Here is a 19,285-nt window from a genome sequence, read left to right on the forward strand (position 1 = left end):
GGCTTCTGGCTTCGGATCAGCCCAGCTCAGTCCTTTGAGGAGTGAACCAGCAGAAGGAAGACCTTTCTCTCTGTCCTCCTCTGTCTATAACTCTGACTCTTCAAATAAATAAATCTTAAAAAAATAAAGATTTATGCATTTATTTTAAAGGCAGTGACAGAGACGGAGGGAGTGATTTGAGAAAGAGAGAGGGAGCATGCATGAGAGAAAAATCTTCACCTGCTGATCCACTCCTTGAATGACGCCAACAGCTGAGGCTAGACCTGGCCAAAGCCAGGAGCCATAACCTTCATCCAGGACTCTCATGTGAATTGTAGGGACTAAAGTATTTGAGCACTAATCAACTGCTTTTCAAACATGTTAGTACGGAAGTAGATCAGAAGTAGAGCATCTTGGACTTGAACACACTCTAATATGGGATGCAGACATCCCAAGTGGCAGCTTAACCTGCTGTGCCCCACAAATGGTTTCATGCTCCCTATTATAGATGATAAAGGTTAAGCCTAAAGATGCTTGTGGACCATGTGAAGCTAACTCAGAAATATATTCTTCTAACAAGCGACTGAGCTTCATTTCCACAGGCAACCACTCCCATGTTCTGCCCATAGATGTAGTCTGACCACCTCGAAGTCCCAGAGTTCTTTGAACTAGTTCTGGTTCGGAGGGCTGCCTGAGCCTAGAATTTTTAATAGAAACCTGTTAAGATCTTTAAATTTGTTGCAATTTTGCCTTTTGACAGAAGCAATTCAACAGTGAAAGAAGCATTAGATATTGGGTTTCCTTAAACCAAATAGGTTCATCTAACTCTGTATCCCCACAGGTCATCACTGCTCTTCAAAGTTCAACATTCCTGAAAAGAAAATGAAAGCCGCAATCAAGGTAATAATTAACTTATGGCAGTATTTAGATGTGTACTGAGATGGCTGTGAATAATGCTGGCATGTTTTCAAACATGAAGGCAAGTATTTTTGGAAGTGTATAAAGTGTTTACATAAATACTTGAGGTCTTAGTTCAAGGATAACTTGACCTAACTTCAGAAATAGCCTAACTTTTTTTTTTTTTTGACAGGCAGAGTTAGACAGTGAAAGAGAGAGACAGAGAGAAAGGTCTTCCTTCCATTGGTTCACCCCTGAATGGCCGCTACGGCTGGCGTGCTGCACTGATCCAAAGCCAGGAGCCAAGTGCTTCCTCCTGGTCTCCCAGGCGGGTGCAGGGCCCAAGGACTTGGGCCATCCTCCACTGCACTCCCTGGCCACAGCAGAGAGCTGGACTGGAAAGGGAGCAACCGGGACAAAATCCGGCGCCCCAACCACAACTAGAACCCCGGGGTGCCGGTGCCACAGGTGGAGGATTAGCCTAGTGAGCCACGGTGCCAGTCATGAAATAGCCTATCTTAAAAACACAAAGAAAGCCATCATATGGAGGATGGTTATTTGTAAGTAGTTGGCAGCTTTTATCCATGTTTCCTATATACTATGGTAACATCCCTGTTTCATGCTAACTTCTTTGCTTTATTGTAAATAATCATCATCCCCAGAAAAGGCAGATTGTCAGATGAAGTGACCATCATGAGCGCAGTGTGTGAATTTCAACCTTCCATCTAGCCATTATGATTTCTTTATTAATTCAGCTTCATAGCTCAATTTCTGTTTACTTACATTGAATGATTTTGCATTTAATTCCAGTCATGGAAATAGTTTTTGTTGACTATTCTACTGGAGGGTTCATAACCATCCACGTTGTCAGTGAATCTCAGGGGAATTATTTCCTCACACTTTGCCAAAATGGAAGTGAGTGATCACTGCAAGATATAATTTTTTTGACAGATAGAGTTAGATAGTTGAGAGAGAGACAAAGGTCTTCCATTTTCCATTGGTTCACCCCCAAAATGGCTGCTTCGGTCTGCACTGCTCCGATCCGAAGCCAGGAGCCAGGTGCTTCTTCCTGGTCTCCCATGTGGATGCAGGCGCCCAAGGACTTGGGCCATCCTCCACTGCCTTCCCGGGCCACAGCAGAGAGCTGGACTGGAAGAGGAGCAACCAGGACTAGAACCTGGTGCCCATATGGGATGCTAGCGCTGCAGGCAGAGGATTAACCAAGTGAGCCATGGCGCTGGCCACATCAGGATATAAATTCTTATTTTCTATCATCCACATTAAGCTGTAAATGTCTTAAAATATTTCTTCAGAGTAATATTTTCATCACTTCAATTACATTTTAAGTTAGTTACGGTGTTTTTCACTATGCTCTGATTTCTTCTTGGTACTTAGATAACTATGTATATTTATTTAAACCAATATAAGAATAATTGATGAGAACATCATAAATGTTATTAATCTCTGATTGTTTATGTAATACTTCTTTACATAGTAAAAAAAAAATCAAGTGTATATTTAAAATCACAGTCAGATGTCTCTTGTTAGGATTTCCCCTCTTCTTAAAAATATAGATTCTCTGAAATATTAGCATATGAGGATCATCTTTATTGAGATATTATGATCAAGTTTTTGTGATCTGGGTTGTTCAATTATGTAAATGCCACACTTGAGATGTTCTCTTATCTTTGTACTGCCTAAACCTAATATAACCTATTCGCACATGTGTTTCTCTATCATCTTTCTTCTTTGCCTTCTTCCTTCTATGCTCTTCTTTCTTCTAGTAATCCTTTTAAAAGGCTTATTGAGCACTTGGTACAGAACCATTTGATAATGTTCTAACATAAATGAAGCTCAGACTTTCCAGAGCCTCAAAAGGTAATGGAAGAACCAATACCTGAGTCAAATTGTCAATGTGATGAAATAATGTTTCTGGTAGAGTGGTTTAAAGAAGCTTTTGCTATTTAATTTACTAGGTAACTAAAGAGGTTTAAACCATGACAGTCAGCTGGCGCCATGGCTCACTTGGCTAATCCTCCGCCTGTGGCTCTGGCACCCAGGGTTCTATTCTCGGTTAGGGTACCAGATTCTATCCAGGTTGCTCCTCTTCTAGTCTAGCTCTCTGCTGTGGTCCGGGAAGGCAGTGGAGGATGGCTCAAGTGCTTGAGACCAGGAAGAAGCACCTTGCTCCTGGCTTCGGATCAGCGCAGTGCACCAGCCACAGCACACCAGTAGTAGCAGCCACTTGAGGGGTGAACCAATGGAAAATGGAAGACCTTTCTCTCTGTCTCTCTCTCTCTCACTGTCTAACTCTGCCTGTCAAAAATAAATAAATAAATAAAAATGACAGTGATCTCCCAACATGAGTAAGTTTGCTTAGAATGGAGAAAGTGTGGAATGTCTCCTAGTTGAGGGGATGGCAATTGCAAAGGCAAAGAGAAATGAAATTAATGCAAGCAAGATAAGAAGAGAGTCTCTGCAGACTCATGGAATGGTATGACCTTGAGTCTTTTTCACAGTAAGGGAATGGGAGTGAGATGACAGAAAGTGAGTACCTGCATGGGTTAAGGTAAGAAAATGTTCCTGTTGACATTCTGCTGTGAGACTATTTTGTTGGTAATTTTGTTTCCTGAAATTCTATTACATTTCAAGGAATTAATTCTATTTCTAGGAATATGAAAAATGATATCATATTATTAAGCAAATATTTATAAAAACAAAATTAAACCACCACAGAACATACTTTCAGGAGTAACATACTATTCTTCACATTAAAACATCTCTTTAAAATAAATTGCTTAAAAGCAATCACTTAAGCAAAAAAGATTACAGCTGCATGTGGCCCTGTAGCTGAGGAAACATGGCTTTCCACTCTATCTGCATACTGAGCAGAAGCGACTCATCACATTTCCGTTGTCCTAGTAAACATTCCCTTTTAAAATTTTTGGTAGCATTTCTCTGGATATCTGTATTTCCATTGCTGTCAGTGGCTGTTTCTAGTGCAGACCCATTGTTAGAAAACTTCTGTTCTCAGAAGTCTGATACCCTTGAAATACCAAAGAACCTGTAGACATCAACTACCTGTTATGATTAAAGGTAAATGTCGTGATGGATTGCAAGTACAGGTGTACTTCCTATTTTCTTCCACTCTTGCCTGGAGGATATAATAAGAAAGCATTCTTTGCCCTCTAAGAAGAACTCCTTGACATTACTCACTTAGATAAGAGCTTTATGGTGTCGAAAATTCCACTTGTTACACTGAATAAAAGAAATGTCTAGTGAGCATATACATGTATCTTCTTCTTCAGATTTAGATTAGTTTTTCTCACACTAAAGTAGTATACTGTTATCTTCTAAAGAGAAATATATCTTTATCTGTGTGTGAATAAAATGAATATTGAAGAAGAAATGTGTAAGATTGAAATTGAGAAACAAGTAAAAGCTGTTCTCTTTATGTTGACAATGAGATAGTGGACACTGGATTTACCATACACAAAACAAATCAAAACTGGGTAACACTGATTAACATGGTGCAATTAATTCTACTGCTTAAAAGGGGTGAACCATTGGAACTAGAATACAAGGTGACAGTCACAGGGATCCCTGGTTGAAAAAGAGTTGAGAACCTGGGTAGACCAATGTCGGGGAAGAGCCTGTTGGAATGGACAAAACCACTCCAGAGGCTGTTTCAGAGAATGACATCTATTTTATTTTTGGATTTTTGTGGTTTATATATAGGCTATAATTTGGGGTTTGCAGCTTTGATTGGATTGGAATTTATACATATGTGTCAGCAGTATCTAGGCCGGTAGGCAAGTTAGAAGTTAGAATGTGGAACAATCTGTATGAGGAAGTATTTGAAGCTCCAGGGAACTTAGGCCAGAAAGTGAACTGCACATACTCCGGCCAGCTGTGCCAGAGGGGGTTTGTGTGTGTCAGTATGCTGAACACAACTCCTCTCTGGCACAATAGGCCAAGTAGGAGTCCTTCCAACCTTCTCCACTTCCCTGGAGACTTCCAACAGACCAAGGGATGTGGAGATTGCAACAGTCTATGAGAAGACAGATGTGTAAAGGATCACTCTAGGGTCTTTAGTTGTTGCATGTAAAAAAAAAAAAAAAAGAAAGTTAACAAGTTGGGGAAAAGAGCCATTCCTCTAAGGTAAAAGTTATAAAACATAAAATTGTTTTACAGGGAACAGCTTGGTAGCATTTAGTATATGAACAATATTCCACACTTATCATCTCTATTTAGTGCCCAAATACTTTCAACTCCCAGAAAGGAAACATTGTACCTGCTACACAGTCCCTGCTTATTCTGTGCTCTCCCTCTCCCAGCTCCTGACGAATATTAGGATACATTCTGTTCTCCTTTGTTGTCCTATTCTGAATATATTTTGTAAATGGAGTACTATGATATATAGCCTTTTTCTGTCTTCTTTAACTTTTCACATTTTTTTGAATTTAATCTGCATTATACTATATAGTGGTTCTTCATTCCTTTCCATGGCCTAATAATAAATTGAATGTAAACCATATTTCATTAACCTGTTCACTTGTAGATAGACATTTTGGCTATTTCAACCTTCTGAAAATTGTGACTATTGCAGGGATCACTGTGTTGTATCTATATACGTGTTTCAGTACCTGTAATTAAAGTAGAATTGCTGGTTCATATAATTCTGTGTTTTACTTTCAGAGGTGTGGGGAGCAACTCAGACTATACTGTTACTGGAATTAAGACTTATTCTATACATCTGCTCTCCCACAATATGGTGCTGGGAGAGGAGCAAACAGCTTCTACCCAGCTGCCTCTCACCAACTTGACAAGCTGCAGGAGCTGCTCCTGATTGGAGGAGAGCAGTGTGCTCAGCGTGTGGGTAGCAGAGTTGGGATTGGTGGAAGAGGACTATAAAGGAGGAGAGAGACAACATGCACCAGGAACATCTATCTGAAGGAACACCTGTGCAGCCCCCGAGAGAGCCGGCCGGCGGTGTGCCGCTCCCCCGCGGAAGTGGGGAAAGTGGCAGGGGGAACCGCCCTTCCAAGGAGGTGGAAGGGACGGTAGCCAACCCGGGAAGAACCAGCAGCAAACCCGGGGAGGGCCGAGCAGACGAAAGAACAGCGCAGGGTCCTGTGTCGTTCCTCCACGAAGACGGGGAGCGACACAGAGGTACTGTCAAACAGATTTATCAATTACTGACCCAGTTTTTTCATTCTAATCAGCAAAACAATAGAGTGTCAACTCTCCTCAGTGTGTCAGCAGTTATTTTTTTAATAGATATTCTAGTGAGTGTGAAATGATTCCTCCTGTGATTTTGATTTATTATTCCCTGATGATTAATGATGTTGAGCCTCTTTTCATGTGTTTCTTGGCTATCTGTATACCTTCTTCAGAAAAAAATGATTATTCAGGTCTTCTATACATTTTCAATAGGGTGTCCTCTCTGAGTTTGGAGGTAAGAGTTCTTTATAACATATGGGTACCAGACCCTTTTCAGACACATGATTTAAAATACCATCTTCCTATTCTGTAAGCTATTTTTCTTTCTGGATAATGATGTATGAATATATTCTATGTATAAATATAATAGATGTATGAATATATCTAATTTTGATGAAGTAAAACTTACCTTTAATACTTCAGTTTTTTTGTTGTTGTTGTCATATGTGAATCCGTCATCAAGTTAGAGTTAGTGAGATTTATCTGTTTTCTTGTAAGAGTTTTAGGTGTTAGCTTTTAGATCTCTACCACTGGGAATTTTGAGAAGGAATTTTCATGAGGAATAATTATTAGAACTCACACAAGAACTTGAGCTAGGTTTGTTTCCAGTGATACTTCATTTCATAATTTGTATGGCATGGAATAGAATACTTAGAAGTATATTCAGTGAGAAAAATGATCCCTAGATGCTTATGTTCTGCTTAATAGCAGGTAATAGGAAACCTTGAAAGACTTTTATTCCAAGTATCATCAAATAATCCATATATATTGAAATGAAAAATTTAAAAGATCCAAGAAAACAAAATACCCAAAATTTAGCATCCAAAGACAAATTACTGGTAATACAAAGAAACAGACTAATTCACCTCATACATAGGAGAAAAGTCAATCAATATACAGAGATTATGGAGTTTCTAGGAAAAATACATTAAAATATTTTATATTCACGTATCTTCTGTTCAAGAATTATAAGAAGATGATGGTCATGAAAATTATAAAAATATAAACAATGATTTATAAATAAAAAAACTCTTTAATACCTGAGATAAAGATACTGGTTGGAATTGAGGGTAGATTTGGCAATCTTGAGTAGAGATTAGAGAACTTGAAGCTGCAACAATTGAAACTATCTAAAATGAAAGAGTAAAAAAAAAAATCCTGAATAAAGAAAACAGCAATCTTCCTTCATGCTTTTTATTATTCAGTTTGAGAGTTGATTATATGTCCTGGATATAATTTGTTTATTGGATAAGCTACTTTTAAATTATTGTCGCCCATGATTTTTCTTTTCATCCTCTTTTATAGGAATATAATAGGTATTAATTTTGATAAAGTTTGTTTTCTTTCTATGGGTCATGTCTTTTTCATTCATAAAAAAGAAGTGCTCAATTAACCCAAGGTTAATTCCTAAAGTGCTAGACTTCTTTACTTTGTGGTCTATGATTAGTTTTGAGCTTATTTTCTTATATGATGTTGAAGCAGGAAAAAGTTTTTCTATTTGTTCTCTTGCCTGTAGCAGTATTTAGTGAAAAAACTATCTTTATCCTTTTGCCTTTTTATTTTCATTTTTTATTTTATTATTCACTTTTATTTTATTCATTTTTTTATTTTTATCTCTAAAAAATAAAAGAGTTAAAGAGATAGAGAGATTGAGATATCTTAGATCCACTGGTTCACTCCTCAAAGGCTGCAATGGCCAGAGCTGGGGAGCCAGATTGGAAGTGGAGCAGCCAGTACTTGAACCAGCACCCATATGGGATGCTGGCACTGCAGTTGGTGGCTTAACCTATTATGCCACAACACCAGCCCCCTTAGAATTATATATGTTTGGTTTATTTCTGGATTCCATTAAAATGTATTGAACTAGTGGCATTTTTTTATTAGAAAGCCACTCATGCTGCTTTATAGTAAAGTAGTATGTGTCTTTGGGTAATATGTCATTGAAGAGTGTGTGTGTGTGTGTGTGTGTGTGTGTGTTTTATTTACTTATTTGTTTGAAAGACAGAGTTATAGAGAGGCAGAGGCAGAGAGAGAGGGGTCTTCATCTGTGGTTCACTTCCCAGATGGTTGCAATGGCCAGAGCTGTTCCAATCTGAAAACTCAAGAGCCAGGAGCTTCTTCCAGGTCTCTCATGTGGGTACAGGGGCCCAAGGACTTGGGTCATCTTCTATTGCTTTCTCAGGCCATAGCACAAACCTGGATTGGAAGTCAAACAGCCAGGATTTGAACCGGTGCCCAATCGGAGGCAGGTAACAGCTTTATTTGCTATGCCACAGCATTGGCCCCTCAAGTGTGTTTTTTAAATATCAGCTACACAGATTCTTCTGTGTTTTCCATAGAAGTTTTTATGTCAGCATGTCAATTTCTACAAAAAATCTTGCTGAAATGTTGACTAAAATTTTGATTGAAATTACATTGAATCTATGGGTCAGTTTTGGGGGAAATTTCTGTCCAACAGTATTGAATCTTCCAAACCATTAATGTAATTAAATCTCACAATTATGTAGGTTTTTTTTTTTTGTTTTCATCAATATTTAGTATTTTTTTACTATATAGATTTCATACAAGTGTGCTAAAATTTATACATATTTGTGTTGTTTGGTGTTTGTTGTGTTTAATAATAATAAAATATCTCTTCATATTACAACTTCCAATTATTTTTTTTTAGAGACAGAGTCTCTCCTTGACCAAATTCTTATTCAACTTACCCTGGATGGTCTTCTTAACTAATCCATGGCATTTGAATCCTGTGTTTGTTTCTGCATCCTGTGTCTTGACAACTGATTCAGTTCCTGTTTCTGCATCATGCCTCAGATGATGTTTACTCACCGTGGAGCAGACATCAATTAATGGATATCAATTAATGGATTCTGTCAAGATAGCTTATCCAGGATCCCTCTTATCCATGGTGTTTCTCCTTAGTATTTTTCTGTCCACCACCTCTCACTAGGCTCTTCAATTATAAATCTCGAATTTTTCTTATTATATCCATATATGAGCCCAGTGTCTTTCCCTCACTAAAAAATAGTACTTCAGTGGTCCCCACAGCTATCAAGATAATACTGAATAAAGTCAGCCTATAGTTTTTTAACAAGGATCATGAATACCTTTTAATGTCACTATATAGAAATATAGTTGATTTATAACTATTTACCTTATATCCTGTCATCTACCTAAAACCATCTATTAGCTCTTGTAATTTTGAAGGGTACTTTGTGCTTGTGTAGATCAAAGATCACATTGTTCACAAATTAAAAATGTGTTTTCTACAATGGATAAAGTTTATTCCTTGTCTTGACAGACTGTCTTGGATACATTTTTTAGTACAGTATAGAATATGAGTAGGAGTGGTAAAAGAAAATAAACTTGCCTTATAACCCATCACTGGAAGAAATTATTCAGTAATATGTTTATTTTTTATTTTCCCTTTGTAAAATTTATTTATATAAAGGGAATAGATTTTATGAGTTTCATATATACAGTTTTAAGAACATAGTATACTTCCCACACACCGTCACTCACACCCTTGCTCTTCCTCCCTTTCTTATTTTTAATTTTTGTGATGGTATACTTTCAATTTATAATTACAAGTTTAATCATCCACTAAAGAATTCAACAAGTAGCAAGTAGAAAGACCACTGTTTGAAATATTATTGCTGTTGCTTGAGTATTTATAAAGCCTTTCAATTAGTTTGAAGAAGTTCCTTTCTATCGATATTTTTGGAAGTTTGTGTCATGAATAAATGTGGAATTTTCCAAAAGTCATCTCTGTTTTTGAGACTGTTATATAGTTTGTCTTTAACTTGTTGATGTGACAAATTGTCTTGTTTTCAAATATTGAGTGCATCAATATTTGAAAATTATATTATTGTATATTTGATAAATTACATTATTATTTTAGGTTGTAATTAAGAGATTTAAAACCTTGTATAACTCACAAAGTATAAAAATCACATCCATATAGCTTTAATATAGGAAAAACAATTCAGATATTATAGTTTTCTCTGTTTATTCAACTTACGCTGAGCTAGCTAACCAGTTAAGAAGTATTACTTTAAGTTCTCAAGTAAGGTTTAATGAGATATTACTTCAAAAATCATTGGAAAAATAAAATATTATGTATTATAAGAATATACAAAAAGGAAAAATTTGTGAAAACATGTGGTCTTGCATTTAAGATGCTGTGTAAAATGCCAGCTTCTCACATTAGAGTTCCTGATTTTGATACCCAGTTGCAGATCCTGACTCTAGCTTACAGCAAATGAACCCTGAGAGGCAGCAGTGACATGGGAGACCTGGGATGAGTTCCTGGTAGAGGATTTGTGCCTAGACTAGCCCTCACTGGGCACTTGGGTATTGAAAGTATGAATAAGCAGAGGGGAAGTGTGTGCATTTCTTTCTCTCCCTACCTCTCTCCTTTTCTCTTTCCCTCTCTCCCTCCCTCCCTCCCTCTCTCCCTCTCTCCCACTCCCTCTCTTGAATGCTCTCTCTCACACTTGCTCTCTCTGCTCTCCAAATATATAAACAAAATTTATTTAAATACTAAAGATATAATTAAATCTCTAATGTGATGATTGAAATGGCAACATTATTCTTATATTGAATCTGAAGATAGAAGGACATCATTGATGGATATGATCAATGGGTAAGATAACCCATAAGAAGATATGTTTGTATAGTGATGGAGTAGGATGGTTTTTTTTTTTTTTTTTTTTTTTTTTTTTACAAAAGAGTATAATAATCACAAGTTTGTTATGTTTGGAATAGTACAAATTCTGGATTTTCGGTAGTTGAATTGTACAGCTGGGCTAGATTCTTGTCTCCAAATTAGGAAAGTGTCTCCAATTCAATAAAGGCACTGGTTCATCTCCCAGCTGCTTCAGTTCCCATCTAGCTCCTTGCTAATGTACCCTGGAAACCAAAAGATGGCCTAAGTGCTTGGGCCCCTGCACACATGTGGGATACCCAGAAGAAGCTCCTGGCTTCAGCTTGGCTCAGCTCTAGTCATTGCAGAAATTTGGGGAGGGAACAAGTGAATAATGAATGGAAGATTCTCTCTCTCTCTCTTCTACTCTCTCACACTTGCTCTACCTTTCAAATAAATAAATAATCTTAAAAAATAATTTAAGGACATGATATTAATGAAGGTTAGTAGAGGCATAAGATGTATTGTTAGGAAAAAAGTATGCATTCCTGGGGGAGTATGGACACACTTGAGAGTAAGCTGTGGGTAAGGAGCTTCAGGTATCATTATATATGTTCTGGAGAAATTGAATGTTCATAATACATGGTGTTTAGGACGATTTAGTTGAATATTCATGGAGTTGTTTTGGGGCTGTGTTTAAGTATCAAATATTTTTTGTCATTATTGAAAATTTTAGAAATGTCATGGTGTCAGGTTCATGATGGACATAGGAGTGTCAGTCAAGGAAGTTTTATTACAATGTTGATAAAATAATTATGTTTTCCAGGAATGTGGTCAACAGCCATATTGGGTATTTTCAGTTGTCAACAGTTCTGGTCAATTATTTTTGTAAAGCCAGTAATTTTCTTTTCTTTTCTTTTCTTTTCTTTCTTTCTTTTTTTTTTTTTTTTTTTTTTTTTTTTTTTTTTTTTTTGACAGATAGAGTTAGACAGTGAGAGAGAGAGAAAGAGAGAAAGGTCTTCCTTCTGTTGGCTCACCCTAAAATTGGCCTCTATGGCCGGCGCTGCACGGATCCTAAGCCAGGAGCCAGGTGCTTTCTCCTGGTCTCCCATGTGGGTACGGGCGCCCAAGCACTTGGGCCATGCTCCACTGCCTTCCCCGGGCCACAGCAGAGAGCTGGACTGGAAGAGGAGCAACCAGAACTACAAACCGGTGCCCATATGGGATGCTGGTGCCGCAGGTGGAGGATTAGCCAAGTGAGCCACGGCACCAGCCCCAGTAATTTTCTTCATCACAAAGGGAAATAGATATTTGTGAAGAATAGGTGGGGTCATTGGAAAAGACTGGTTACCTTAACTATGTCCTTACTGGGTATCTGCCAATTATCTAAAATATACTATTTTTTCTTTTTTAAAGAAAACATTTATTTAATAAATATAAATTTTGGAAGTACAACTTTTGGATTATAGCAGTTTTTCCTCCCATAACCTCGCTCCCACCCACAAACCATCCCATCTCCCATTCCCTCTCCAATCTCATTCTTCATTAAGACTCATTTTTAATTATCTTTATATACAGAAGATCAACTTAGTATATACTAAGTAAACATTTCAACAGATTGCACCCACACAAAAACACAAAATATAAAGTACTATTTGAATACTAGTTTTACCATTAATTTGCATACATTTTTTTTTGCTTTCAAGCTTTTATTTAATGAATATAAATTTCCAAAGTACAGCTTATGGATTACAATGGCTTCCCCCCCATAACGTCCCTCCCACCCGCAACCCTCCCCTTTCCCACTCCCTCTCCCCTTCCATTCACATCAAGATTCATTTTGCATATTAATTTGCATACATTTAAATGCCAAATATTGTAGATTATATTATATCTTTCTTTAATATCAGTACATGTAAAGATTAAGCAATTTCCAAGGTCATATACATAATGTATTGGCTAAAATTCAAACTCAGAATTTTCTACTTCTGAAGCCCATACTCTGAACTGTGAATATACAAAATTTCAGGGGTAGTCATTTGGCCTAGAAATCAAGGTGCTCCTTTGGATGCCCATATCCTATATCCGAGTGTCTGGGTTTAATTTCCAGTTCCACTCATGATTCTAGCTTCCTGGTAATATGTACCCTAAGAGGCAGCAGGTGATGACTCAAATAGTTGGATCCTTGCCACACATATGAAAGGTCTGGATTGAGTCCTTGGATCCTGGCTTTGACCCTGGCCCACCACTGGCTGCTTGGGTGTATTTGGTGAGTGAACCAGAGAGTGGTAGATCTTCTTTGTCTCTCTTCTGAATTTCAAATAATTTTTTTAAAGAAAGGCAAAAAAACAACTTCAACAAATTGAGTTTAATGATCTAAGTGGTGTGTTTAAAAAAATTGATTCCTTTATTCAAAAGGCAAAGTGAGAGAGAGAGAGTGTGTGTGTGTGTGCAAACTCTTCTATCCACTGGTTTACTAATCCAAATGCCCACAAAAGCCAGTTCTGGGCCAGCCCAAGGCCAGGATCCTGGAGTCAGGAACTCCATCTAGATCTCCCACACGAGTGGCAGAGACTCATGCATGTGAGCTGTTATCTGATGCTTTCACAGGTGCTATGGGATGTTAATGTCTCAAGCAGTGGCTTAACTCACTATTCTAAAATGTCACACACACACACACACGCATTTATTACTGTTCATGAATGGGTCAGTGTCTCATTATGAAGTAAAAACATGCTTCACTGGATGTGGCACAACAGCTGGTTTTGATCAGATAGCTTGAGTAGCACCAAGGAAATAGCCATGTGCATAAAACAGATTGGTTAACATAAGGTTACTTCAAGTTACTTTTATTGTAGGAGTGAAGCACAGGTGACTTCCTTATCTCTACACATAATGACTCATGGGTTTTTGTGAAAATTCCTCTCTTCTGGTTTGGTCTGGTCTGTTGGAACTTAGTGCTACAGCTCTGTACAAAGCAATGGTCTTCCATGATTTTTATTTAACATATTCACTGTAACAGCATGGGTACTCTGATGTGAGATGTAAGATGTGGGGCATTAAAGTACAGTGGGTTAAATTGATACCTAAGATACCAATATATCATATTGGAGTGTTGATTCTAGTGCTAGCATTTCAGATTCTGATCCAGCTTCCTGTTGTTAGGATCCTGGGAGGCAGCAGATGATGGCTCAACTGACATCCATATGGGAGACATGGTTGGAGTTCCAGGCTCCTGGCTTTCACCAACGTGCAGCTCTGTTTAAGGAGTGTAGAAGTAGATAAGTGTGTCCCCTCCCGCTTTTCTAATAAATAATAATTGAACTTAAAAGCCAAGATGGGATACACTGTTTGACATTACTGTGATATAACTTAGATGATAGCTAACTAGGAATTTGAGTTTGATAGTCATTTCTTTTTTTTTTTTCATTTTCGATTCTCTTTATATACAGAAGATCAGTTTAGCATACATTAAGTAAAGATTTCAACAGTTTGCTCCCACACAGAAACATAAAGTGAAAAATAATAGATGATTTTTTAAATGATGATGAAATCAGATCAGACCTATTGTCATGTTTAATCCCATTGAGAGCAAGTTGGGAATTGATAATTTCTTCTTTTTTTTTTTTTTTCTTTTTTTACAGAAGATCAATTTAGTATACATTAAGTAAAGATTTCAACAGTTTGCACCCACATAGAAACACAAAGTGAAATATACTGTTTGAGTACTCGTTATAGCATTAAGTCTCAATGTACAGCACATTAAGGACAGAGATCCTACATGAGGAGTAAGTGCACAGTGACTCCTGTTGTTGACTTTACAAATTGACACTCCTGTTTATGGCATCAGTAATCTCCCTATGCACCAGTCATGAGTTTCCAAGGCTATGGAAGCCTTTTGAGTTCTCCGACTCTTATCTTGTTTAGACAAGGTCATAGTCAAAGTGGAGGTTCTCTCCTCCCTTCAGAGAAAGGTACCTCCTTCTTTGAAGACCTGTTCTTTCCACTGGGATCTCACTCACAGAGATCTTTCATTTAGGTTTTGTTTTGTTTTGTTTTGTTTTGCCAGAGTGTCTTGGCTTTCCATGCCTGAAATACTCTCATGGGCTTTTCAACCAGATCGGAATGCCTTAAGGGCTGATTCTGAGGCCAGAGTGCTGTTTAGGACATCCACCATTCTATGAGTCTGCTGAGTATCTCGCTTCCCATGTTGGATCACTCTCCCCTTTATTTATTCTATCGGTTAGTATTAGCAGGTACTAGACTTGTTTATGTGCTCCCTTTGACTCTTAGTCCTTTCATTATGATCAATTGTGAACTGAAATTGATCACTTGGACTAGTGAGATGGCATTGGTACATGCCACCTTGATGGGATTGAATTGGAGTCCCCTGGTATGTTTCTAACTCTACCGTTTGAGGCAAGTCAGCTTGAGCATGTCCCAAATTGTACATCTCTTCCCTCTCTTATTCCCACTCTTATGTTTAACAGGGATCACATTTCAGTTAAATTTCAACACTTAAGAATAACTGTGTATTAATTACAGAATTAAACCAGTCATATTAAGTAGAACAGACCAAAAAAACTACTAAGAAGGATAATGTATTAAGTTGTTCATTAACAGTCAGGGCTATGCTGATCAAGTCACCATTTCTCATAGTGTCCATTTCACTTCAACAGGTTTCCTTTTTGGTGTTCAGTCAGTTGTCACCGATCAGGGAGAACATATGGTATTTGTCCCTTTGGGACTGGCTTATTTCACTCAGCATGATGTGTTCCAGATTCCTCCATTTTGTTGTGAATGACTGGATTTCGTTGTTTCTTATTGCGGTATAGTATTCTAAAGAGTACATATCCCATAATTTCTTTATCCAGTCTACCGTTGATGGGCATTTAGGTTGGTTCCACGTCTTGGCTATTGTGAATTGTGCTGCAATCGACATTAGGGTGCAGACCGCTTTTTTGTTTGCCAATTTAAATTCCTTTGGGTAAATTCCAAGGAGTGGGATGGCTGGGTCGAAGGGCAGGGTTTTCTTCAGGTTTCTGAGGAATCTCCAGACTGACTTCCATAGTGGCTTGACCAGTTTGCATTCCCACCAACAGTGGGTTAGTGTCCCTTTTTCCCCACATCCTCTCCAGCATCTGTTGTTGGTAGATTTTTGTATGTGAGCCATTCTAACTGGGGTGAGGTGAAACCTCATTGTGGTTTTGATTTGCATTTCCCTGATTGCTAGTGACCTTGAACATTTCTTTAATAAAAGGAAAGAAAAAGGAAAACCAAAATAAACTGGAGTTAATGGGAATGTCTTAGAAACTCAAATAAACAGAGGTTCTAAAGTTCTAGAAGAACAAATTTCAAATCAAATAGTTACAGTATAATAGAATGTTTTATATATCTAGTTAATTTCTACTCATTTATCTTCAAGTTTCTATAATCTTCATTTTTTTTTAAAAATAACATTGAGAATGACCATACATTATGATAGGATTATGTGAACTTTTTTTTGAAGATTTATTTTATTTTATTTTAAAGAGTTACAGAGAGAGTTAGAGACAGGGAGAGAGAGAGGTCTTCCATCCATTGGTTCACTCTCTAGATGGATGCAATGGCTGGAGCTGTGCCAGTCTGAAGCCAGGAGCCAGGAGCTTCTTCTGGGTCTCCCAGGTAGGTGCAGAAGCTCAAGGGCTTGGACGATCCTTTACTGCTTTCCCCGCTCATAGCAGAGAGCTGGATTGGAAGAGGAGCAGTAGAGTCTAGAACCGGCACCCACATGGGATGCCAGCACTTCAGACTAGGGCTTTAACCTGCTGCACTTGTTCTCCTTGATAGGTGACAACTAACTGAGCACCAAAAAGGAAACCTGTTAAAGTGAAATGAACACTATGAGAAACAGCGACTTGATCAGCCCTCACCCTGACTGTTGATGAACAACTTGATATGTTATCCCTCTTAGTATTTTTTTTTTTGTTCTACTTGATACTTTTGGTTGAAAACTGTAATCAATACACAATTCTTCTTAAGTGCTGAAACTTAACTGAAAAGTGATAGCTGTTAAATGTAAGAGTGGGAATTAGAGAGGGCAGAGATGTGCAATTCGGGACAACTCAATCTGACTTACCTCAAACGGTAGAGTTAGAAACATACCAGGGGATTCCAATTCAATCCCATCAAGGTGGCATGTACCTAAGCCAGCTCACTAGTCCCAGTGATCAATTTCTGTTCACAATTGATCATAATGATAGGACTAAGAACCAAAGGGATCACATAAACAAGACTAGTGTCTGCAAATACTAGCTGATAGAATACAAAAGGGAGAGAATGATCCAACATGGGAAGTGAGATACACAGCAGACCCATAGAATGGCAGATGTCCTAAACAGCACTCTGGCCTCAAAATTAGCCCTTAAGGCATGCGGATCCGGCTGAAATGCCCATGAGAGTATTTCAGGCATGGAAAGCCAAGACACTCAGGGGGGGAAAAAAAAAAAAAAAACCTAAATGAAAGATCTCCACGAGTGAGATCCAAGTGGAAAGAACAGGTCTTCAAAGAAGGAGGTACCTTTCTCTAAAGGGAGGTGGAGTGAACTTCCACTTTGACCATGGCCTTGTCTAAATATGATCAGAGTCTGTGAACTCAAAAGGCTTCCATAGCCTTGGCAGCTCATGACAAGAGCCTAGGGTGATTACTGATGCCATAAACAAGAGTGTCAATTTGTTAAGTCAACAACAGGAGTCACTGTGCACTTACTCCTCATGTAGGATCTCTGTTCTTAATGTGCTGTACATTGTGATTTAATGCTATAACTAGTACTCAAACAGTATATTTCACTTTGTGTTTCTATGTGGGTGCAAACTGTTGAAATCTTTACTTAATGTATGCTAAACTGATCTTCTGTATATAAAGATGATCGAAAATGAATCCTGATGTGAATGGAAGGGGAGAGGGTGTGGGAAAGGGGATGGTTGCGGGTGGGAGAGACATTATGGGGGGGAAGCCATTGTAATCCATAAGCTGTACTTTGGAAATTTATATTCATTAAATAAAAGTTTAAAAAAATCACATTCAAAAAAAATAAAAAATAAACTATGGTAAAAAAATTTAAAAAAATAAAATAAATGACAATTCTAAAAAGAAGTCACTTTCTCAAATAGATGAGTAAGGATAGATTTGTTTGCTCAGATCCGTGATCGTCAAATTTAAGTGCACTTCAGAGCTTTCTGGAAGCATATAACAACAGATTGTTGGGACTGCCCTTAGAGTTTCTGGTTCAGAAAATCTGCACTGGAGCTTAAGAGTGTGTATTTCTAACAGTGTTCCAGGTGTTGATGCTGCTAGTCTTGAGATCAGTCTTCACTGGCAGTCACTATCCTAGCCCAGATAATTTTATTTGCAATCTTCCTACAAGGAATAACATCAAGGGTCTTTATTCCTAGTCAAATTTCTCTGGTTGTCTATATAGCCATGCAAGAGTTGTTTAATCTGCTACATCTCACTTTTTCCTATCTAAATGCAGGTATTCGACTAAATGACCTATGACATTATCCCAGACTTAGAGTAGATTATTTTCTGTTTTATTCAAGTCTGAATCATTCCTGTGCTTCCTTGCTGTTATGTGATTTAATCCCAATTCATGAATTTGGTAATAAAACGATGAGGTCTACATCATAGTAGATATGACATTAAGTTCTAAGATCAAGACATCCCTGCTTTGTAGGAAATGTATTTTATGTTACAGATTTCCACTGTATATTTATGCACAGTATATTTATATCAAAGTAGCTTTGTTAAAAATTAAAGATAACTTAGAATTTCCCTTAGAGATTTTTATTCATTAAGTATAAATAGAGCCCCAATATTAGTACTTTTAATTAGTCTCTCAACTGATTACACTGAGCAGCCAAATATTAGGGACTCATGGTTTATTAGAGGAGCAAGTCACCAGAAAGAGGTGATCAGAACACAACATAATTGAAACCAAGAAAGCAACTTGCATAAAGTGAGGAGGCCAAGAAAAACAACTTTAATTCATTCACTTTCTTTTCTTTTTTTTTTTTTTTTTCATTTTTCCCTTTTTCTTTTCCTTTTACTCTATCTTGGCAGTCCAGTTACCCTTTTCTGATTGTAGGATCTATAAAGCACTTAAATTATAGGTCAGATGTTAATCACAGAAAACATCCTGAGAGCAGTGAATGTGCAATGGAAATCAAGGACCTGGTTTTGGGCCACTGCCTTGCCATTAATTCTCCCTAGATTTCTGAAGCAACTTGTTCTGCCTCTTGATACGCAGTTCTTCCATCTGTAAAATTAGGGCCTGGGGATGGGACTATCTAAGCTGCCTTTCAGTTCTCACAGCCATAGTTTTGAGAGATAGGACTTGGTACAGGGGCAGCTCCCATTGGTCAGCTTGAAAGACATATACCAAAGTGGGCTTTTGTCTGACAGATTTCCTATCTCTTATAAGTGGATTCCAAGGAAGAATGGGATGACAATTCAGTGGCTTCCAGATCTGATTTGTTGGAATCCACCAGTTGTAGAGATGA

At 37.7% G+C, this 19,285-nt stretch overlaps 1 long non-coding RNA gene across 1 annotated transcript; it reads left to right on the forward strand.

Moving 5' to 3' along the window:
- Positions 1-815: 815 nt before the first annotated feature.
- On the forward strand, positions 816-6,048 carry LOC149127466 (uncharacterized). The gene is made up of 2 exons (XR_016231216.1): positions 816-879; positions 5,575-6,048. It is a non-coding gene; the product is annotated as an uncharacterized LOC149127466 (long non-coding RNA).
- The last annotated feature ends 13,237 nt before the right edge of the window (positions 6,049-19,285 follow it).

Source organism: Oryctolagus cuniculus, chromosome 3 (genome assembly GCF_051225735.1).
Source record: "Oryctolagus cuniculus isolate XC-2025 breed Fujian yellow rabbit chromosome 3, ASM5122573v1, whole genome shotgun sequence".
NCBI classification, from domain to species: domain Eukaryota; kingdom Metazoa; phylum Chordata; class Mammalia; order Lagomorpha; family Leporidae; genus Oryctolagus; species Oryctolagus cuniculus.